General features: G+C 38.4%; 1 protein-coding gene across 2 annotated transcripts in view; it reads left to right on the forward strand.

Annotated features, from left to right (window-relative positions):
- The first annotated feature begins 3,369 nt into the window (after positions 1 to 3,369).
- Positions 3,370 to 12,180, forward strand: part of WNT10B (Wnt family member 10B) — a 35,462-nt gene continuing 26,651 nt past the window's right edge. Inside the window, exon 1 of one of the 2 annotated variants that reach the window (XM_063444727.1) lies at positions 3,370 to 3,428. The gene's annotated coding sequence lies outside the window, so the exon portion shown is untranslated. Of the gene's footprint in view, positions 3,561 to 12,180 lie in introns of both variants that reach the window. The other variant, XM_063444726.1, reaches the window with a different exon arrangement.

The following is a 12,180-nucleotide window of genomic DNA, read 5'->3' on the forward strand; positions in this document are numbered from 1 at the left end:
GACATCCACGGACGCATCGTCATCATTAACCGCTTCACTTGTATCTGACAACTCAGCAAAGGAAGCAGCAGTGGGTACAACATCATCATCACACCGTACGTGTGTAATGCTGCCTGACTGAGACATATCCCTGTTATCTACATCCTCTGGCAATAATGGTTGCGCATCACTCATTTCTTCCAACTGATGTGTAAATAACTCCTCTGACATACCAAGTGAAGCAGCTGTGGTGCTAGTGTTGGTGGTGGCGGCAGGCGGGCGAGTGGTAACTTGAGAGGTGCCCGAAGCTAAGCTGGAGGAGGATGGTGCATCGAGATTCCGAGCAGAAGCTGTAGAAGATTGGGTGTCCTGTGTTAGCCAGTCAACTATGTCCTCAGAACTTTTCAAGTTCAGGGTACGTGGCCTCTGAACACTGGGCATTATTCTAGGGCCAAAGGGTATCACAGCACCACGACCACGACGGCCCCTGCGGGGTGGCCTGCTTCTGCCTGTCATTTTTTTTTCGATTAGTGGTACTATGCGTGCAAACTACTGTGTCAACAGATATGAGTGGCACTGGTGTGACACTGTGCCCTGGCAGGCCCTGAAACGCACACTCGTGAAGGAAACTGACTGCTATTATATTACAGTCCAAAAAGTTTAGTTTTTTTTAAATGCAAGCTATTGGGACACCAGATATGAGTGAGTGGTGGCACTGGGCAGGCCCTGAAACGCACACTCGTGAAGGAAACTGGCTGCTATTATATTACAGTCCAAAAAGTTTTTTTTGTTGTTAAATGCAAGCTATTGTGATACCAGTGAGTGAGTGGTGGCACTGGGCAAGTGGGCAGAGTATACGCTGTGAGCCTGACACACACGCTGGCAGACAACTAACTGCTATTCAATCTATTACAGTCAAAATTTTATTTTTATTTTTTTTAAAATGTACACTACTGTTACACCAGATATGAGTTGCACCGGTGTGATACTGTGCCCTGGCAGGCCCTGAAACGCACACTCGTGATGGAAACTGGCTGCTATTATATTACAGTCCAAAAAGTTTTTTTTGTTGTTAAATGCAAGCTATTGTGATACCAGTGAGTGAGTGGTGGCACTGGGCAGGCCCTCAAACGCACACTAGTGAAGGAAACTGACTGCTATTATATTACAGTCCAAAAAGTATTTTTTTTGTTAAATGCTAGCTATTGTGACACCAGGTATGAGTGGTGGCACTGGGCAAGTGGGTACAGTATACGCTGTGAGCCTGACACACACGCTGGCAGACAACTAACTGCAATTACATTACACAGAAAAAAAAAGCAGACTGATGTTCTATTCCTAAAAAGGGCTTTTTGGGGTGCTGTCCTTACAGCAGAGATCAGATGAGTCCTTCAGGACTGTAGTGGACACTGAATACACTAGCCTAGCTTTCAATTTCCCTATCAAATCAGCAGCAGCTACACTGTCCCTACTCTCACTAAGAATGCAGCTTCACAATTAATGTAAAATGGATGCTGTCCAGGAGGTGGGAGGGTCTGGGAGGGAGGGTCTGCTGCTGATTGGCTGGAATGTGTCTGCTGACTGTGAGGTACAGGGTCAAAGTTTACTCAATGATGACGAATAGGGGGCGGACCGAACAGCGCATGTGTTCGCCGTCCGTGGCGAACGCGAACAAGCGATGTTCGCCAGGAACTATTCGCCAGTGAACAGTTCGGGACATCACTATTCAGCAACATCTGGAAGGCTGGAATTTGGGGAAGCATGGTCTAAACCATTGGCAACAAAAATGAATACACCCCTAAGTGGAAATGTCAAAATACCACAACCAAATTTCATCTGAATTCAGACCGAATTTCAGCGGATTTGTAACTGAATTTCGCTAAAAAAAGAACCCAAAATGCTGCTGTAGATGCTGCTATAAATGTAAATTGAGTCGGATTTGGGGGGAGGGTTTAGAGTTGGGGTATCCTTCAAGTGTTAAGGGGATACTAGTAGTACTAGAGTGATTTAAGACTATTTAGGACTGGAAGGCATACGTTTTAGTTACACTTCCCCTACGCCTTATCTGTGGAATTGGATAAACTCAATCAAGCCAATTGGATTGCAATTTGACTATTTGTGAATCACCTATATTATAAGGAGATTCGTCTAATTTCGACAGACAACTGAAACTGCAGCAAAATGAAGGTTCTGATTTTGCTGCAATAACCAAATTTGCCTTTCGCAAATAGGCATATCAGTTAAAACAGACGAATTGTTGCATCCGAACCATTTTATATTTAAATTATTCTTAATATTGTATTATATACTCATAATTGGTATCCAAAGATAGCCATGTTTATCCTTGAGAAAATCATAATGAAACAACCGAACATGCCCACAGCAAACGTACCAAACTGACCTGTCACAATCACATGGAATCTTGGGGGGGGACGGTCACGAGGAGTTTACTTGAATTTTGAACGACAAAAATCCCCAAAAACTAAATTTTAATTCCAGCTTGTACAAAATAAGGAAATATCCAAAACTGATTAATACTTTGTGTAGTCTGTCACATGAGCAATGTAACCCTTTGTGGGCAGACCCTATTCTATCCTAATGACTAAGCCATTCGCTAGGACTCTTCATGGTGCAAATGTTTACCACGGCCAATGTGACAATATGGGAGATATAAAGTGTTGGATAATAATTTAAGAAAACCGAGAAGACAAGATTTCGGCTTATGTGAGGAAAATATATTACCTGGATATGCAGTGGCGTACATAAGGAGTTCAGGAAATTTCAAAATGTCACATATTAATATATACTTTTGGTTTTGGTTTATGTATTTAATTTTTTTTTTTTTTTTTTTTTTGCCTTTATCGTAACTTTTATTTTAACATTTTGTATTATTTTTTTGCCAGTAAACAAAAATCGACAAATATGTTATTCTTCTCTTTTTAAAGCGTGTCACCTAGGTATACTGACATTGAAAATAAATGTCCACATTTGCTTCATGAAACTAAATAAAATGTAAGTTCTGGTGCATTTTTTTTTTCCAACGCATGACTGTTTAAGGTGTTAGCCTTTATTATCCTCATTTACTTGCCATCTAAATCATCTGCAATTCAGTTTGTGTTTGCAGTACACAAGCTGTGACTGCAGAGTTATGTTGATCTCTGCCCTGTGATCCTTCACTCATTGTGCCCTGTAGCATTACAAGCACCTCTCTGCCATAGAAGAGGATGGTAGCTGTGCAGGCAGACAGTGAGAAAGGAATGATAATAGCAAAGTACAGACTGAAGAGGTAAATTCTCTGCTTGGACAGATGGGGGAGTGGAAAAGTAACTTCAGGGAGGGGCTGTGCAGGGACTATCCAGAGCAACTTCACAGAATGAAGAATCTGCCAGACACAGACTAGAATCCATCCAGAAGTTGCTGATACAGGGAGCATGAGGCTGTGTGACCAGGTATCAGAACAGAATCACTCACAGACTGCCTTAGAAAAGGGAAAAGTCAGCTTCTTAAAGCCCTGAGACATTGTGATCATCTTAAAGGAAACATATAGCCGCATGAGCTATAGAGCAGCACTGGAGAGGAAGGTATGTCAATCAAGGGGAAAGATGGGATGAGGTGGATATTATAGGCAGATTGGCGAAAATTTGTGTTGCAGAATGAATGCAATAATAGGGTCACGTGATCTGAACAATGCTCATTGTATAATCTTATTATGGTATCCATGCTTTTATTTATGGTCAGGGAACAGTTTGTAAACTCAGAGGACAGGTGACAATCTACGAACATTCTACCATTATGGCTTTTATTCGATTTACAATGCAACTGATTCACAACTAACTAGATAGAGTTTGCATCTATAAAAAATGGGCTGCTATATGTGTGTTTAGTCAGATAGCCAATGGAATAGTTTGTAATGTAGTGTTTGTATTTATTTGTTACTAACTAATAAACTAATAAATGAACTTGAGACACTAATTCCCTCCTTAAAATGTATCCTGGAGGATGCATGGACCTTGGATGATAGAAGAAGTGTATTGCTTATCAGATCTGATAGATTTGAGGATTGCACTAATATCTGTGTTAATAGAAGCAGATTTTAGTAGTTTTTTTTTTGTTGTTTTCAAAATTCGAATCTTCAGCTAAGCAGAGACAGAAATGACTGACTCTAAAGGCTAAGAAAAAATAGCTGTCAGTGTACCAAAAAGGCAGAGAGAATATTAAAGGTACAGATGGTTGTTCATTGACTGATTAAGCATTAAACATATGCTGGGAGCATTAAATCTATGAGGAATTTTGACACAGGAATCATAGATGACCTTTCTTGTATATTTTGCAAACTTTGAATTTTAAGAACCTGGCTGGCTGATAAAAGATGGTGAATACATTGCTGTGATTGTAGAGTAAAAAGATTTATGTCCTAGTCCAAGGGTGGTCAAAAGGAAGATGGATCCCCAGCTGTTGTAGACAACTCCCATGATGCCTTCACAGCCTTGAGACTGTACAAGTATAATGGGCACTTTGGTTTTGCAGCAGCTGGGGATCTACGTTTAGCTACCCCTGCCCTTGACTGACACAGACCCATAATTGGATCCATCCCATTATATGTACACATCTCAACGCCTCTTGCGACCACTACCCAGCCTGCAAGCTGGCGCTACATAAGGCACAATCGGTGTGAGAGACTATGACTAAGATAAATCTGACACCCAATAAAATGTCTCTAAAATTTCAGGGGTGATAAATAAATATTATCCAGTCCTTGCAAACTTGCCGTGGAAATAAAACGCACATAATTTTCAGATGTGTTGTAGTTTTAAGTGATTGCTTCATCATTAAGCCCAAAAAGTAACAATATATATTTGTTTTAATTTGCAAAAGTTAATTTTTACAAAAAAGCATTAGTACGTACATAGATCCAGGAAAATGGAAAGAGTAAAATGCATAAGAAAATGAATTAATTATTTAATTTAAATGCATGGACCAGGATAGAAGGGAAATTAATTTTTCACACATGTAATATATTGTGTAATGGTTCCGCCTTTTGCAACAAGAAACTTTGATGATTATATTTAAACGCAAAACAAATAATGAAAAAATGTTAAGTCTATTTTTACAGGAATTTCTTTAACAAATGTCATTTTGTAGGTTAAACGTAGAATTCAAATATTGATGGTTTATTATTGATCTCATTGTATAGTTATTGGAAGCATTTTCCAGCATGAGAAATAATTGCACCAGGAATAGTTCAAGATTTCTGAGGGTTTTTAGTGTGGCCCCTGTATCCTAAGGTCTGGACAGTTTGCTTTCAGAGATAGAAAATTAGTTTGAAATCAATAAGTAAATATCCTGTTTATCGCTAGGATTTTCATCAATATTTCCAAACGTAAGAAACCAAACAAAAACACATGAATAAAAAAATAAAAAATAGCAACTGCAATATTGATCGGTCATTAAATCCATGAATATTTTTTAACATATATTTTTGATTAAATACCCAATTAATGTCTATTTATAATGATAAGTGAGTATTGTTGCAAAGAGGATCTATAAAAAAAAAGATGTATATACAAATATGCTTAGAGCGTAAATCTATTTTACTACATCATAGCGCTGCAGAATCAGTCTTAATTACAGTAAATGCATAGGAACAAAAGCAGTGTTAGTAGAATTTAACCACTTAAAGACCTAACAGGACTGGCATTCTCGATTTGATGATAGATGAATCAAGCAATTTGAAAGCTTCAACATACACCAAAACGGGTGAATTTTATATTTTATCCAATTTTACAGACATTGTTAACTGGGTTTTGATTCTGATCTATTTGATATAGTGGTGATTATAGTCTCAGTATTATAGTGAGAGTGGAAAATAGATGTTGAGAAGTAATAAATTGTTATTGTCTGTTTTTTAGTAAAATTGCAATTTTTTTAGTGTTGAGATGAAACCGCAAGTTTGCTTGTGTTATGAAATGGATTACACCTAATATTTATGAATTAAACCTATAAACAAACCAAAACGAAAATGAATGTAATAAATATTAACAAATTCACAATAGCTTTGAGTATTGATGTGACAATGGTGGCCCACATCAATCCTTTCTGTTTCAGGTGTGATCAAATACTGGATCCCCAGCTTTATCCACCACACTATAGCTCCCATGAACCTTTGTATCATAGAGTATTTTTGTCTGCCAGTGTTTGTAGGACTTGTAGAGTGCTGACAGCTGAAGTTCCGGTGTTTGAGTTCCCCTGTTTTATAATATATTGTTATTTAAGTATCCACGGTGTAAACCACTCAGTGCTTCTGGTTAAATAACTCTGTAAATATATGGCATCATTTTGTTAATGTTTTCACAGAGTGTCCTCTATCAGCAAGGAAACATTTTCGTTTTGTGACTTTGTTCAGGTCTTTTCAGCTAGTAGCCCATGAACTAAATAAGATCTTCAATAGTTTTTCACAAGCTTACTGAATACTAATCTATATGGAAAGATCATAGAAATTCTTGTTGAACAAATCTTTGGGAAGGATGTAATGAATTACCAAAGGAATATGATATACTTAATGCATTAATCAAAGAGGATGCTGAAAATATAATTTGTCTTAGTGTCACTGTTAACCTGTTTATTAATCATTGAGGATGTCAACAGCTTTTAGTAGTGTCCAACTAAAATAGCAAATAGTGTGACTTACGCAAGACTTGTTAGCATGGGACGGCAATGGGGATATGAGTTGAACTGTGATACCACAGTCTGTTCATTTAAGTTGACTTCATATTGACTTTCTGTATCACAAGCTGAACTTGTAGGCAACCAGTCAGATCCTAGAGGGGTGACATGTTTCTTTACAGTTGATTCAGTCAGGGATTGCCCATGTGTTTTAAATTTCATTGTGCAAGGTTAGAGATGCTGAGACATCGGATGATTTTAGTTGACTCAGAAAAATGTTTAGTGAATATTCAAGATGATTCACCTGCTGATTATCATATCTCAGTTCCTGCTGGATCAACATATAGTGTAGGGAATACATTCCCTAATGTATCTTACAATGATACAATGATAAAATAGAACAATCTCAAGTATAAGGTCCCTTGTAAGAGGTTTAACAAGTGGATGAATACTGATTGTCGCAAAAAAATTACTCAGACTGTGGTAGCAAACTGTGTACTGCAACAATGTATACACACCCAACCTGTGTCTGTGTGGCAGGAATGAGACAAGGGAACATTTAGCAAACAAAATATAACAAGAAAAGAATATGTAATGTTGCAACATAAAGGGATTGTATTAAACAGTATGTAACATAGTATTTATGTAGGTATAATGAAAAATTATAGATAGAGTAAGACTTTATTTTAATGCATCTCTATCACTGGATTAATACGGCGACTAGTAAATTAGTATGTTATCTTTTATTTATATATGTGTAATATTAGATCCTGTCTGTCTATCTATCTATCGATCCAATATCTAGTGGTAATAAAACAGATAATATGATTCACCATTTTACTGTCATTGGTTGCCATTGGGCACTCGTTTCTGGCAGGAATCTGTCTGTTTGTCTGTCATTTTGTAACGCAGAGGATAGTTCAGATTGTTGTCCACTGCCTACAGAATCTGTTCAAACCAATAGGCTGCAGGGTCCATTCTTAGCAGGGTCATTACATGTTTAGTCATTATAAGGAACAATTTGGTCGATATATCAATTACCAGGGCGGCTTATTTTCCCAGCCCATTGATTTAATTTGGCTTAAACTTTGTAAATTGTTAGCTCACGCCAACTCATTGTTTAGTTAAATAAAACATTTAGTAAACTTAAAAAAATAAATAAATATATATAAATATATATATATATATATATATATATATATATATATAAACATTATAATGAGAATGTATCCATGTTATTGGGTATGCATCTCTCTTCTATATTATATTTGCCTTTTTGTGAATATTCTTGCAGTTCTCCAGTTTTCTCTGCGTATCACACAATATCATGCTAATGGAACTTTTCCAAAAATACATTAGACTGTGGAACAAGATGCAGCCTGCACTTATAATGATACCTGTTGAGGTTTCCACCTATGTCTTTAATAGCATCGACATGATATGCAGGTAATCAGCTAAGAAGCATTATTTTATATTATATGTTATATTTTTCAACCCCAATACTCCCGGGTCATGTGGGGTCAACAGTAACCCCTGCTGAGCATCACTAGGGAGGCATACATAGCTCTCTTCCAGTTTATTATTAAGTCATTCATACACTTACCTAGTGGTTAACTATTATCTGGCCACAGACGCCTGCTGGGGGCTATTTATTCGAACCAGTAAAACCTAAGGAGAACTGTCAAATTATATCAGTGTGCAATGGTTTCTCACGTCTATCCTGAATCTATGGAAATACAAAAGGATTACAGGACATTGATGGGCAGAGTCTACAGGGCATCCTCGACTAAGCTGTGCGGGAACCGAGGAGACCACTTCTGCAAAGAATTATATCATCTGTCTATTCCAGTGTTTATTATAGGGTGGAAACCTATATTATGACAGTGACAGCAGTTCAGCAAAAAGATGGAAAAGGTTAATCTTGTTGTACAGTGTGTTGTTGTTGTTGTTGTTGTTGTTTTGGGTTTTTTTCAGTGCCTCATTCATTGTCTGCTCTTCATTTATTCTGTGAATTTGTTTTATTCGATTTTATTGACAAACTTCTTAATGTCTATTCTGCATGGATATTTTACAAAGGAGCTGTCTTGTTTTTGCTTTGTTTTTTTTCACTGTATAATCGATATAGAACTGTAATCGGGATTTAAGTTTATTGTGTGTTAAATAACAAGTCTTTTGTTTGAAAGTAATTCCATCATTATTCGATTGTTCTGGATTCTATAAGACTGATGAACGCAAAATTCACAATAATGTCTAAAACCATGCATTATATTTTTTATTTTACAGTGTGACATCACATTGTTCACTATGGGATTTGAAGATTTGATCTGACAATATAAATAACAAGCAGATCATTTAATTTAGCAAGCTGGCACTAAGCTCACCATAACTCAGTTATTGGTGCCTCTTTTTTTAATGTTAATATAGTTATTGCCACGCTCTCAAAATATATCCCTGCTACTTCTTTTGAATTTTCTGCAAACTTGTGTGATCGTTAATGTACTTTCGTCTTACTAAGAGCAGTGATTTAGTGTAATGCATTAACAGGAAGCATTGCTGTTACATAATGACTTTCTTTTATACTAGACATGTGCAATTCGTTTCGGTCCGAATAGGAATTCAGACGAATTTCGGACAATTCGGACATTTGGGTACTTCCGAATGTCCGAAGTGCGAATTGCCGATGTCCTGAAGTTCCGAAATTACCAAAGTGCCGAGAAGTTCCGAAGTGCTGAAGTGCCGAAGTTCCGAAGTGTCAAAGTGCCGAAGTTCCGAAACACAGTATTGTCTAAGTACTAGTATACTTACCCAGTGAAAGAAGAAGAATGTTACATTGTATACAATTTTAAATAAAAAGTATACAAACATAGCCAGGATTCACCTGTAAGCATTTGCAACACTTACAACAATCAAGTAACATACATTCATATAAAATGTAAGTTACTTGGCCAGTGAGTTTAATGACAGGAATGAATAAGTAGATAACACCCTAATTCCCACGGTATTAGGGAGCTATCTACTAAAAGGCTGAAAGACCTAAATTGGTCTTTCAGCCAAATTTACTAATACTAAGTAAAGATTACTTAGTATTAGTAAATTATGCCCCTACTCGCTATAGTGCGAGTAGGGGTATGTCTATTAAACAGTGAGCAGCCATAACTCTCTGATTGGTGGATTATGTAACCAATCAGAGAGTTATGAGTCAAATTACACAGCGTGGGAAAATTCTAAAGAACTTTCCCACACTGTGTAAAATGACACAGAGCACTCTGATTGGATGGCTTAAACCCACCAATCAGACTGCTCTGAGCCTAATTGCAGGGCGGGGCAAGGCTTTATAAGCCTTCCCCCGCCCTGCAGAGCTCAGTCTGCGCGGAGCCCTCCATGGGTGAAGATGTTTTTTTTTTTTGCGCTTGTTTTTTTTTGTTTGTTTTTTTATAATTGCGTTGGTTATTATGTTTTTTTATTTGGCCTTTTTTGGGGCTGAAAAAAGAAGATTTTAGAAGAAAGAAAACATCGAATGGTAAGTTTTATTTATTTTTTTACAGGTACTTAGTTAAAGGTTCCCCCCTCATTAGTTTTTAGGGTGAGGGGGGTAGGTAGGTGGATAAGTTTTTTATTGGGGGGGGGGTGACTAGGGGTTTGGGGACCCCTAGTCACTTGGGGGGGTATTTTTTTTAGGGCCCCCACCCGCCGCTCAGGGGTGGGGGCCAGGGGGGAGGACCTTAGGTCCCTCCCCCTTATTAGTATTTAGGGCCCCCACCCGCCGCTGAGGGGTGGGGGCCAGAGGGGAGGACACTAGGTTCCCCCCCCTTATTACAATTTAGGGCCCCCACCCGTCGCTCAAGGGTGGGGGCCCGGGGGGAGGACATTAGGTCCCCCCCCTTATTAGTATTTATGGCCCCCGCCTGCTGCTGACCCCCCCCTATATGCTGCCCCCCCCCCTTATTCTTGTTTAGGGCCCCCACCCGCCGCTCAGGGGTGGGGGCTGGGGGGGCACTATTTTTTTTTTAAACAGTGAGCAGTCACAGGCTGCTCACTGTTTACTAGACATGCCCCTACTCGCGGTATAGCGAGTAGGGGCAAAATTTACTAATAAATGTTTACTTAGTATTAGTAAATTTGGCTGAAAGACCAATTTAGGTCTTTCAGCCTTTTGGTAGATAACTCCCTGATACCGTGGGAATTAGGGAGTTATCTACCAAGCGGCTGCAAGAGAAGTCCCGAGGTGCCGAAGTCCTGAAATTCCGAAATGCTGAAGTTCCGAAGTGTCAAAGTGCCGAAGTTCCAAAGTGTCGAAGTTCCGAAGTGCTGAAGTGCCGAAGTTCCGAAGTTGCCGAATTTCCGAAGTGTCAAAGTTCCAAAGTTGCCGAAGTTCCGAAGTCTTGAAGTGCCAAATTGCCCAAGTCCCGAATTGTGAAAATCCCGAATTTCGGAATGCCGAACCGAACCGAATTTTTTCCCCATGCACATGCCTATTTTATACAAATAATAATTAGCATGTAAAAAAAAAATCTGAGCAGCAATACAATTGAAAAATGTTTAAAGAAACACTCCAAGCATCAGTTCTGCAGAAGTGGTTGTGGTGCTTGGAGTGTTCCTTTAAAAATTGGATTCTTTAGGTGTGAGTCACAGTTAGGGGAGGTGTACCTAGGCAGCATTATCAAAGTGATTTAACTCTGAAATGGCAGAAAACTGAACATTACCCTGAAATTTAACTTAGTTTCAATCTTGTTATTGTCATGAAGCAGTTTAGTACATCTTGTACAATGTACACAAATATTTTGAGAAAGGCGGTTTAGAGAAAGTTTTTGATTGATATAAAAAGAGAAGGAAATGAAATAGTACAACAATTTAAACAAAAAAGAAAAAATACGTTACTCTTCTAGATGTAAATAGCTTGAGAGGTTTTCTTTTGGGAAGTTGGCATTCTTGGGCTATTGGTGCTTGGCCTGACAATACTCTGGACAGGTACCAGTCTGTAAATTCAAATGTAGATTTTAGTTTTGATTGTGTATTTCTGTCTAGTCTGTTGATGTGTGTTTGCCAGGTAAGAAAAAATTGATCTTTCGCCATCCCCAGCCCTACTAACAGTGGGGAGATTTGAAAGGTCTTATCTAGTAATTGTGTTACATTGTTTGCTACCTGTTTCTAGAATTCCTCAATTTCCGCACATCACCAAAAGCAGCTTTAAAGGTCTGCCCTGTCTGTCCCACATTTCAGACAGTTGGCTACATCTCTAAGTTTTAGGGAAAATAGCTTTTGAGGGGAATAATACACATGATGTGCAATTTCCAAGTGCATTTCTTGTTAAGTCGATGTTGGGAGTAGTTTAAACCCTTAAGGACCAAACTTCTGGAATAAAAGGGAATCATGACATGTCACACATGTCATGTGTCCTTGAGGGGTTAAGCGGCTGATGGTGAAGATAATGATGGTGTAGATTTATTTCAGGGTAAATCACCCCACAGAAAAATTTACCATTTGGCTCCCTAGAGACTTAATCATACCTTAGTGCCTTGCAGGCTCTGGAAAGCCAAC

Source organism: Pelobates fuscus, chromosome 1 (genome assembly GCF_036172605.1).
Source record: "Pelobates fuscus isolate aPelFus1 chromosome 1, aPelFus1.pri, whole genome shotgun sequence".
NCBI lineage: Eukaryota > Metazoa > Chordata > Amphibia > Anura > Pelobatidae > Pelobates > Pelobates fuscus.